This window comes from Serinus canaria, chromosome Z, assembly GCF_022539315.1.
Source record: "Serinus canaria isolate serCan28SL12 chromosome Z, serCan2020, whole genome shotgun sequence".
Taxonomy (NCBI): domain Eukaryota; kingdom Metazoa; phylum Chordata; class Aves; order Passeriformes; family Fringillidae; genus Serinus; species Serinus canaria.
Genome location: NC_066343.1, coordinates 25,486,614 through 25,497,324, shown reverse-complemented (window position 1 = coordinate 25,497,324; position 10,711 = coordinate 25,486,614). Strand labels below are relative to the sequence as shown.

Sequence of the window (10,711 nt, the reverse complement as noted above, 5' to 3'; positions counted from 1 at the left end):
CCTTGGGGCTAGACCTCTGACAGCTGTCCTGCTGTAACAGGGCTTCTGGGAATAGGCCAGCTGGCGAGACAGTGCCCACACATCCTGGTGGCTCAAATGCCATCAGAGTCTGAGGAACCACTTGCACTTTGCAGGAAGGAGCAAAAAGTTGCCAAATTTCTATTACCATGTCTTTCCTACCACCATGCCAATGAAAAATGTATTCTTTGGTGGAAGTGATTTAAACAGTTTTTCACATGCTTTGGACAATATTTCACCACAAGGCACAGAGCAACAAGGGAACCTGCCATGTAGCCTTCTTTGTTGGCTGGAGTTCCCTCGACAGAGGATGCAGGGGACCTGATGCCTGATACTGGATGTAGAGATGGAGCCTCAAGCAGGGAATGGCTGTGAAGGGCCAGCAATTGTAAACACATTGAGTAAATATTCTCTGGCACCCTCTGCTACCTCTGGGATATGGTAAGGAACATTCCTGCTCAAATGGAGCTGCTCCAGCTAGAGTGCAGGGGGAATGAGGATGCTTCTGAGCCTGTTGTCAAGGCTTTGTTTGCACCAACCCCTCACTCCTGCCGGATGGCTGGAGACCTTCATGTGCTTTGCTCCTTCTCTGCAACATTTGTGGCTCTTTTTAGGGCATCCTTCCCCATCCTTCTCATTTCTTCAGAGATACAGGTCTGTTCTATGGAAAGGGAGTGAAAAGCAGTGTATTTACACCCACACTTACAATCAGAAGCCATTTGATATCCCCTGATATCAGCATGTAAGGTCTTTACCAACTCTAAATGTTGCAAGCACTCCAAGTATACAGCAGTAAAAACTTTATTAGACCCCTGCATCAAATGCCTTTGAAACATAAGAACACCCTACTGCATTGAAATGTGTGTAATGTTGGCAAAGGCCTCCCCCATCACTGCCCTTCTGACCTTTGTGGTTACACACCTCCTCATGTAGTAAACTCCAGATCTGGTCTATATATAAGGCATTCCCAGAGCTGTGCTCCCAGCACAATGAAGACACAACCCTTTCTTTAATACTGCTCCCTGACACAGTACAGTACCACGACTGACTCATGCTTTTTGTCATCTCACCATCTGCCATGGCTTAATTGGATAATGGATACTTTTGGGTGCAGTTTATGGGAAAAGGGAACAAGTCCAAAGAAAGAAAATATTACCGTCTGTGAGGCTGTCCCCGTAAGTTGCCTAATTAGTTAGTAGGGCAATAAGGTCAATCAGGTACACATTTAACCACTCTTATGAGTGATGTGTGTACAAGTCAGTTCCTAATTTTTAGACCGTGGTGGCATGCAAGGGCCATGGTGATGCACGTGCATTTTTCTTTGGACAACAGAACATCTAATTTTTTTCCCACTCCAGCACAGAGACCTTACTACTACTACCACTTCCTACCCATTCATTGCACTATCCATGGAGGAAAACATCTAGATATTCCTAAAAACCATTTCTGCATATTCTTCCCCATAACTCCTCAGGGAGGGTACCTTTGGGTACCAACTCAAACACTGTTTCCTCTGAAGGCAGTCTTCAGCATGTTCACCATTTTAGAAGGAAGCCTGAACAGACTTCTGTCACTTCCTGATCTTGGTCTCTGGTGTACCCAAAAGCCAAATAAAAAAAAAAGGAAATTTCACAGTGTATATGTGCTTTGGTCTGACCCCCAGGAGTGCTTAATGCTAGGTATCGATAACTGGGACAGCAGAGCTGGCAGGTACCTATCTCACAGCTCACCTCTCTCCCCTGGTCTTTAGAGAGGCCCTGAAAACTCTTCACAGTGGCCACCAGCAGCAGCTAGCTGAGCCCAGGTGAGATGAGATGTCTCCCAAGGAGTGTCTGTGGCCCCACGGCTGCTGGAGGGCATTGGCTGAGAAACCTCCTCTCACATACTTGGCTTGCTGGGTGGCAGAAGGTGAAGTAGCAGGTGTTTCCCAAAGGCAGCAAGAAGAGGGGCTGCCAGGGAAATGCCTGCCAGTGAGGGGCTGCCATGGGATCTCAGCAAGCCACTCCTGGTGCCTGCAGCCATGTGACAGCTGATGATCTGCTGCAGCAGAAGGTTCAGGAAAGCCATCACCATTTGACAGGTATTAGACAGGCTGCGTCCTGAAAAGAAAGAGGATTTCATGTTATTCAAGAACACAGTTGCCCTGTGATCTAGGTGTACTCTTAGTGCCCCATTGCGTACTTTTCCCCAGAGAATTCCTGGTGTACCATGCAGATTTCACCCTTTCAAAGAGTGATTCTTTCATCGTCATCTCCTGTATAAAGCGCTTTGCCTATCTCTCTCCAGTGCCCCTGCACACAGTGATGAGAGAAGGCTCAGTCGGTGCATGCACACGTGGCCACACTCATCCATCATTTTCTCTGCCATAAACGAATCACAGAATGGTGCAGATTGGAAGAAACCACTAATCAAGCATGGTCATCTATAGCAGGTGCTCAGGACCATGTCCAGATGACTCTTGTGTATTTCCAAGGATGGTAACTGCACCACCTCTCTGGGCAACACACCCTAGTGTTTGGTCACCCTCACAATGGAAAAATGTATCCTGAAGTTCAGAGGGAACCTCCCGTGTTTCAGTTTGTGCCCACTGCCTTGGTCCTGTCACTGGGCACCACTGGAAGAAGCTCTGCTGTGTCTTCTTTGTGACCTCCCTTCATGCACTCTTAGGCATTGATGGCATCCCTGAGGGCCTTCTTCTCTTCAGGCTGAACAGGCCCAGCTCCCTCAGCCTTTCCTCACAGCAAAGGTGCTCCAGTCCCCCAGTCATCCTAATGACCACTGAAGGGCCCATTGAAGTGTGCATTCTCTGCAATATCTTCATGGCTCTACTGTATCAAGGAGTGCAGAACTGGACAGGGTACTTCAGGGATATCCTCACTAGCTCTGCATAAAGGAGGAGGATCACCTCCCAGCTGGCTGGCAATACTCCTTCTAATGCAGCCTGGGACATCATTCTCTTCCTTTGCCACAAAAGCACACTGCTCTCAGATGTTCAGCTTGGTGTCCCCCAGGACTCCCAGGTCCTATTTTGTCAAGCTGCTTTCCACCTGGGGAATACCTACCATAAATATTTTTTTTTCTCCCCAGGTGCGGGGTTTGGCATTTCCCCTTGCTGAATTTCATTAGGCTCCTGTCAGCCCATTTCTCGAGGCCATTGATGTCCCTGTGATGGTAACATGACTCTCTGATACCAGCTGCTCCTCCTAGTTTTGTGTTCTCTGAAAAATTTCTGATTGTGCACTCTGCCCCATCATCCAGATCATTAATGAAGATTGTTGAAGGATCCTTGAGATCCACTGCTAGTCACCAGCATTCAGCTAGATGTTGTGCCACCAGTCATCAGCATTTGGGTCTGGGCTTTCAGCCCAGCTCAGTGTCTGCTCACCTGAGCCATACAACAGCTGCCTATCTAGGAGGATCTCATGGGAGACAGGGTCAAAGACCTTCCTAAGTCCAAGTACACAATACCCACACTCCCCTCATCCAGCAGGCCAGACGTTTCACTGTGAGCTATCAGGTTGATCAAGCATGACTTCCCCCTTAGTGAATCCATGCTGACTGCTTCTGATTATTTTCTTATCACTCATATGCCTGGAAATATTATCCTGGATTAGCTGGTACATCTTAGCAAAGGTGCAGATGTGGTATGAAATAATCATGGGTCAGGCAATCAGGACTGCTAAAACAAGATTTCATTTTTTCTTTCATATCCACAGCATAGGATGATTTTTTTAAAAGACATATTTGCACTGTTTAAATGAGCTGTAGACATTGATGATATCCATTCCCACTTAAATTTGCTTCAATTTTAATTGGCTTGGGAAGTTCCAATCTTCCAGAGCCTGCAAGGAACATGCATAGCCTTTTGATCAGTTCCCTTAGTTTTATACTAAATTTTCCTAAACAGACAGGAAGGATGTCAGCAAGCTTCACAGAAAGAATTAGTCATTGCAATACCCTAATACACGGTCATCATTATGCTTAAAACTGCTTTAAAAATGTTCCAGCATATCAAAAATTATTAGCTTCTTCTGCAGAGGTAGGTCAAGACAACCTATTTTCCCTTCCTCTTTCTCCACAGACAAGCAACTCAATTAGAGACCCCCTTCAAGAAGTGTTTTCTAAGTTCTCTGGGACAAAGCAAGCTACCCGTTATTCACCATTGTGCATAACATGCAGTACTTGTGGGTGACTCCCCTGAGTTTACTGCATCTTTTGTGAGCAATTTTCAACAGAAGAAATAAAGTATATTTAATCAGAATCTTCCCAAAGGGAAAGAGCACATCAGGCAGAGCGATGCAGATAGATAAAGTTCCCAGTGAATTATATTGGCTAATTTATTGCCTGATGCCGTGACTCATACAGCAGCCTGTACCTCTTCCACAGCAATCCTGCTAAGTCCCTGAGGTCACCTCAAGACGGATGCATGACTCACTACCAGGGTTTCTGAATCCCACTCCTGGTGTGATGGCTCAGTGACAAAACACAAGCCCTTCAGGCATCTGATATTTCTCTTTTGCCCCTTGTTTATTGATCAGATGCTCTCATCAGCAGAGTCCTTCCACATCTGGCCAATTCGCCAGCAAGCAGCAGTCAAGCACAAATGATTGTCTACAAAGAGCAAGACCCAGGGGCTTGAGTGAACAGTCAGAGCCCAAAAATCCTCCCTCAGGTGAACTTCTTGTGCTTGAGGACATGAAGACCCAGAGAACTTTTGAGAGCAGTCCAGAGGCATGGAAGAGGCATCAGAAGTGGGTACACAGACTCTGTAAGAACTAGAAACAAGGTAATCATGGTGTGTGAAGCTGGGTAAACAACAAACACTTCCAAATAGAGGAAAAAAAAATCTTTTAGCAGAGGCATATGAGGATCACAGCACATAGTAGCACATTACAAAAAATTGTCAAGTATTTTCTTTTGTATATGCTGCCAAGAAAACACAATGTACAAAAAGGCCTGGAGATGGATGCTGCGCATTCAGCATCCACTTTCAGCATGGAGTACTTGCTGCAGACAGGAAGAACTTTTGTGAAGCAGCTCTTGAGCAGGTTTGAAGTGCCTGCCAGTGACCTCAGCAGAATGACTGACTGTCTCCTCAAGCTAATGGGGTGGCTCAATAATGTACACAACTGCATTAGTGTAAAAGCTTGAAACTTGAGTATCCACACAGAACTTGCTAGCAAAACAAGTCCCATGTTCCATATCCAGATTACAGATAAGACTTACATGATCCCACTCTCAAAAACAGTACCAAGTTTTAGCATTGCCACAGAGCTTGGAAGGTGAAAATTAGAGTCTAATTTTACTTATGATGTTATTAAGGGCTTGTGAAGTTCTTGATTGGTATGGGATCTTATAAGTAAGCCAGCTGTCAATTGTAATGTATTAATTCAAAACTCCATCTGCCAGATCTTATAATTTTTGGGATACTAAAAATTATGGCACACACACTTCTGCATAGATTTTGCAGTATTGCCTGGTCAGAGAAAGTCTTTGCTCTTGTAAAAGGCCATTGACTGAAGCAGATAATCGTATCTGCAAAACAGCAAGTTCAGAGAAGGGTTTAAGAAAGAAGTACTAGGAAAAATTACCTGTCATTCAACTGTTACCCTTTCCACCACATCTGTCTTGGTCAATAGTTTTCTGATCTCCATCTTCAAACCTACATAAAAAACCAAAAGGAAGGTAATATATGTAAATCTGCTTATATAAAATAGCTGTTTTGGTTGCTCCATGGTTATTAAGAAAGAAAATGTACTCCTCTGATGACATGACTGGAAAACGATGGATGAGACGAGGCTGAGATACTCAGCAATTTTTTCATTGTCCGTCTCTCTTCCCATGCCTCTTGAGTGGATGGACAGCAAGGTGGGGACTGGATGAGAAAAGTGCTTCCTTTCTTAAGAGATCGGGTTCCTTATCACCTGAGGAACAAGGACATATATGTCTATGGGATCCACTGAGATACATCCCAGAAAGTCCTGAGAGAATTGGCTAATGTAGTTGCCAAATCACTCTCCACCATATTTGCAAAGCCATGGCAGTCAGGAGAAATCCCTAGTGACTGGAAACAGAGAATGAATAGTGTGACCACATCAGTGGGCAAGGGAAGGACTGTGAATGTCATTTATCTCCTGTAAAACCTTTGACATAGTCCCTTACAGCATCCTGCTCTTTACATTGAAGAGAGATGGATTTGATGAGTTTAGATGGATGAGGAATTAGTTGGACTGTCATATTCAGAGGGTAGTGGTCAACAGCTCAGAGTCCCAATGGACATCAGTGACAAGAGATGTCCCTCAGGGGTTGGTATTGGGATCAGTGTTATTTAATATCTCATTCATGCCATAGACAAGGGTATTGCATGCACCCTCCACGAAATTGCAGATAACACCAAGGTAAGTGGTGTGGTTGACACTCCTGAAGGACAGGATGTCATACGGAGGGATGTGGGCAAGAGGGAGAAGTGGGCCCATGGGAATCTCATGAGGTTCAACAATTCTCTCAGCTTTTCATTGCAGGAAAGATGCTCCATACCTCTAATCATCTTGGTGGCCCTTCTCCTTATTCACTCCAACAGCTCCGTGTCCTTCCTGTGCTGGCGCCCCAGAGCTGGATGCAATGTTCCAGAGCAGATCAGAGGAACAGAATCTCCTCCCTCCCCTGCTGCCCACGCTGCCCTGGATGCAGCCCAGGACATGTTTGGCTTTCTGGGCTGTGAGCACTCATGGCTGGGTCATGTCCAGCCTCTCACCCAGCAGCACCCCCCAGTCCTGCTCACAGGGCTGCTCTCCATCCATTCACAGCTTGTGTTGATACTGGGAGTTGCCCCAGGTGCAGCACCTTGAACTTAGTCCTGTTAAACCTCATGAGATTCCCATGGGCTCACTCTTCGAACTTGTCCAAGTCCCTCTGGATGGCATCCTGACCTTCAGTGGTGTCAACAGCACCACTCAAAACACTCAAAGCAGGTTGGCTGCAAACACTCAAAGCAGGTTGGCTGCCAATGTCTCTCCATTACTGAGAAAGACATCAAATAATACTTGTCCCAAGGCAGATTCCCTAGGGGACACCATCTATTACCAATCTTCATGTGAAGATTGAGCTGGGTTGACCACTACCCTCTGGGTATGACTGTTCAACTGATTCCTTACCCACTAAACAGCCCACCCATCAAATCCTTTTCTAGACAATTTAGAGAGCTACTAGGTAGCTTTTAATAGGAAATGTCAGTCCAGGGAGGCTGAGAGATCAGTAGTTCCTACAGTTCTCTTTCCTACCTTTTTTAAAGGTGGGTCCAATATTTCTGCTCTTCTAGTCACCTGGGACTTCACCTGACTTCCAGGACTTTTCAAGTACTGTGGAGATTGGCTTGGCAACTATGTCATCTAATTCCTCTGGGACTCAGGGAAGCATTTGTCATAGTTTAACTCCAGCCAGCAACCAAGCCCCAGCAGCCACTCACTCACCCCCCTACCACTGGAATTGGAGAGAGAATCAGAAGGGTAAAAGGTAGAAAAGTCATAGGTTGAGGTATAAACAGTTTAGGAGGGACACTAAAGTCCACGCATGCAAGCAAATCAAAACAAGCAATTATTTCACTGCTTTCCATGGACAAGCAGGTGTTCAGCCATCTCCAGGAGAGCAGGGCCCCATCACAACTGACAGTGACCTGGGCGGACAAACATCATCACTCCAAATGTCCCACCTTTCTTCCTTCTTCCCCTTAGCTTTATGTCCTGAGCATGATGTCACACGGTCTGGAAATCCCTTTGGTCAGTTGGGGTTGCCTGTCCCAGCTGTGTCTCCTCCCAACTTCCTCACCAGCATGCAAGAACAAACAGAAGAAAAGGCCTTGGGTCTGTGTAAGCCCTGCTGAGCAATAACAAAACCATCTCTGTATTGTCAACCCTGTGTTCAGCACAAGTACAAAATACAGCTCCATATCAGACTCTGTGAAGGAAATTAACTCTACCCCAGACAAAGCCAACACAGCATCTCATCCGATCCCTAGACACATATGTTCAGGTTCTTCAGGTGATCACAACCCTGATCTATTACAGTAAAGAGCACTTTTTTCCTTCAGTCCTCATCCTGCTGCCCACTCAAGAGGGGGAAAGAGAGCTTGCCATTGAAAACTGAGGTAAAAACATGGTTGAGTACCTAATTTTTGTGTACAGCACTGGAACAGAAACATACTTCACCTCAAAGGAGTAATTTTTCTTTTCTAGTTAGGAACAGGATAGAAAATGCAAGCATTTGCATTGTTGCTCAGTTGTGTTAAGTGGCACTTGCTGATCTCTTGATTTCTAGCTTGGGAAGACAATTTTAACAACTGTGGCATGCTTTCCTGGAACTGGGTGATTGTTTTCCCTTTCTATCCCCTCCTGCTGGAAGCATACAATCTTGTCTTGAAATCACTCACAAAGGGACAAATTGAAGACATTTAGTTCCACCTTTGTCCTGACATTTTCTGTGTTTTTCTGTCCACTAACAGCTTTCTGTTCCAAAGTAGATGTTCCCTCTTCCATCTCAGTAAGCCTGTTGCTTAAATTTGAAGGGCCATTTTTACTCCTGTTAGATATTCTGACATGTACTTCAGCTCTTACAGCAATTTTCCCATCCACAAATGCCACTAATATTTACATTTCTGTGTCCTTTTTCTATCTCTGAAGGACTGTTGATGAGTGCAGCTTCAGGTAATTGCTTTTCCCAGCCATCATAATTTGTTTTTCAACAAAAGAACTATTTCCAATTTTTTGAAAAACTATCCAAATGCACTAGAGGAGTTGAAGGAAGGTCAGGGAGCAGGAACAGTGACTTTCATTGGCATTAGTTACCAACATACTTATAACTTCATAACTTATACTTTACAACATTTTAGTTATGTGGGACAAGCTTGTTGAAGGTTAATCACTTTCATCCAGAATCTAGCTGATGGATTAAAAAAAAAGGTATTATTCATTCCAAAGTGGGGACATAAAAGCTGTGTCTCTGAATAACAGCAGATGGAAAGAAACAAATTTTCGCTCTGGAAAATAGGAGCTGAGAACACTACTGTCATTTCTCATACTACTAAATCCTGCACAGTGGCAAAAGTAGAAGTTAACTTGTGCCGGCTGGAAGGTTTCGATCTTTATATCTTTCAGTCAAGAAAGGTGTTTCTAACAGAGTCCAAAACATTCCTGTTTCAGCCCACTCTGCAACAGGTGAGAGGTTCAGAGTGATTTTTACTGGACAATTTTCTGGAGGACAAGTTGAAATAATGCTCATGGTCCATTACAAACTTTTAATTTCAAACCCAGGCCATTGCTACTGACTTAAAAACTTCCCACTGTGTACTTCTACTCCCATATACTCATCCTTCAAATGAAACAGTAAATACTATGACTTGACACCCCATTTACAAAGTGTCCTGTAAGGCAGGAGTTGCTCCCACTTGCAGAATTATATTCTTGGACTTGCTCTCTGCAAAGCAAGTTTGAAATCTACAACACAGAGGTGCTCTGTTGATGCTGAACTGTAGGGAGGGTAAATAAAACTCATGCTTTTCATGACCTGAGAAACATCTGAGTGTTTTCTAAACTGGCTTCTCTTTCCAAGTTTGTAGTATGAGGAAAATCAATCATGTTAATGGGTAAACTTAAATGGGAAACCTTGGTTTCAAAATTTTAGTTCAGAGTGTCCTTTTCTGTGACCTTAACTTTCTTGGAAGCTTTCTGGTATCACTCCTTTTTGTCTCCCAGTATCTCTGCCCCAGGTGAAAGCACTCAGTCTTTTGTATCTCTGGCAACCTGCCTGAAGATGCTGCTGCCTTTCCACATTCCCACCTGTTTGAGATCCTTTTCTATACTCATTCAGCTGGTGGTGCTTACTTCAAATTACCATCACCGAAGTGCATCAAATCACAGGGACAGAACGTCACCATCATAGTCGGCAGGCCATGGATACCAAGGGACCCCAACAACTATGTTCATTCTTGGGGAGGGAACAACATCAGGATAGGCTTTCTCCCTAAGGGCCACCTTCAGGATGAAATCCAGCTGTCGCAGAGCATCTCCTGAAGCCTTGCTCTCCATAGGTGCCTAACAGGAGAACAATCGGGGCAGGACTGCCGTCTGCCCAGGAGACAATTCGCAAGCCCCGTTCCCAGCGAAGAAGACGCTTTAGGTGCGGGGGCCCGTGCGGAGGATGCGTATGCCGGCTTCCCGAGGAAGGACGCCCGTCGGGGGTCCTCTCCCCGTCGGCCAAGCGGGAAAGGCTGCCCGGGGTGGCGGCAGCAGCAGCCGGCCAAGCCGTGGTGGCCATCAGGTAGGGGCAAGCCCGCCGAGCCCCCGCGCCGGCCCCGCAGCATCCCGCGCCGGGCGGTGCGCCTACTCACGGCTGTGCGGGGCTCCGGCGGGGCCGGCTGAGGACGACGAGGAGGAGGCGGAGACCGGGCAGGTGAACCCTCGCGGCAGCTGTCTCCCCGGCCACTGCTGCTGGAAGCCGCCCGGTCTCTCTACCCCCGGCCTTCGGCAGGGCTTGAGCCCCCTGCGCCCGCCGCCAGCGTGGGAGGGCGCGGCAGGGCTACAGGCGGGGGAGCCGCTCCGACCGGCTCCGGGGAGCGAGGGAACTAGCGAGGGAGGGAGGGAGCGAGGGAGGAGGCAGGAGGCAGGACAGCTCCCGGCCCCGGCCCGCCCTCCGTCTGCGG

General features: G+C 46.3%; 1 long non-coding RNA gene across 4 annotated transcripts; it reads right to left on the bottom strand.

Moving 5' to 3' along the window:
• Positions 1-826: 826 nt before the first annotated feature.
• Positions 827-10,599, bottom strand: LOC108963040 (uncharacterized). 4 transcript variants are annotated; one of them, XR_003945807.2, is made up of 4 exons: positions 10,400-10,599; positions 7,727-7,890; positions 5,610-5,942; positions 3,922-4,793 (listed from the first exon to the last, which is right to left on the bottom strand). It is a non-coding gene; the product is annotated as an uncharacterized LOC108963040 (long non-coding RNA). The 4 variants fall into 4 exon arrangements; XR_007780489.1 differs by having other exon boundaries at positions 7,727-7,833; XR_001991758.3 differs by lacking the exons at positions 3,922-4,793; positions 10,400-10,599 and adding an exon at positions 827-2,117 and having other exon boundaries at positions 7,727-8,842.
• Positions 10,600-10,711: the final 112 nt, after the last annotated feature.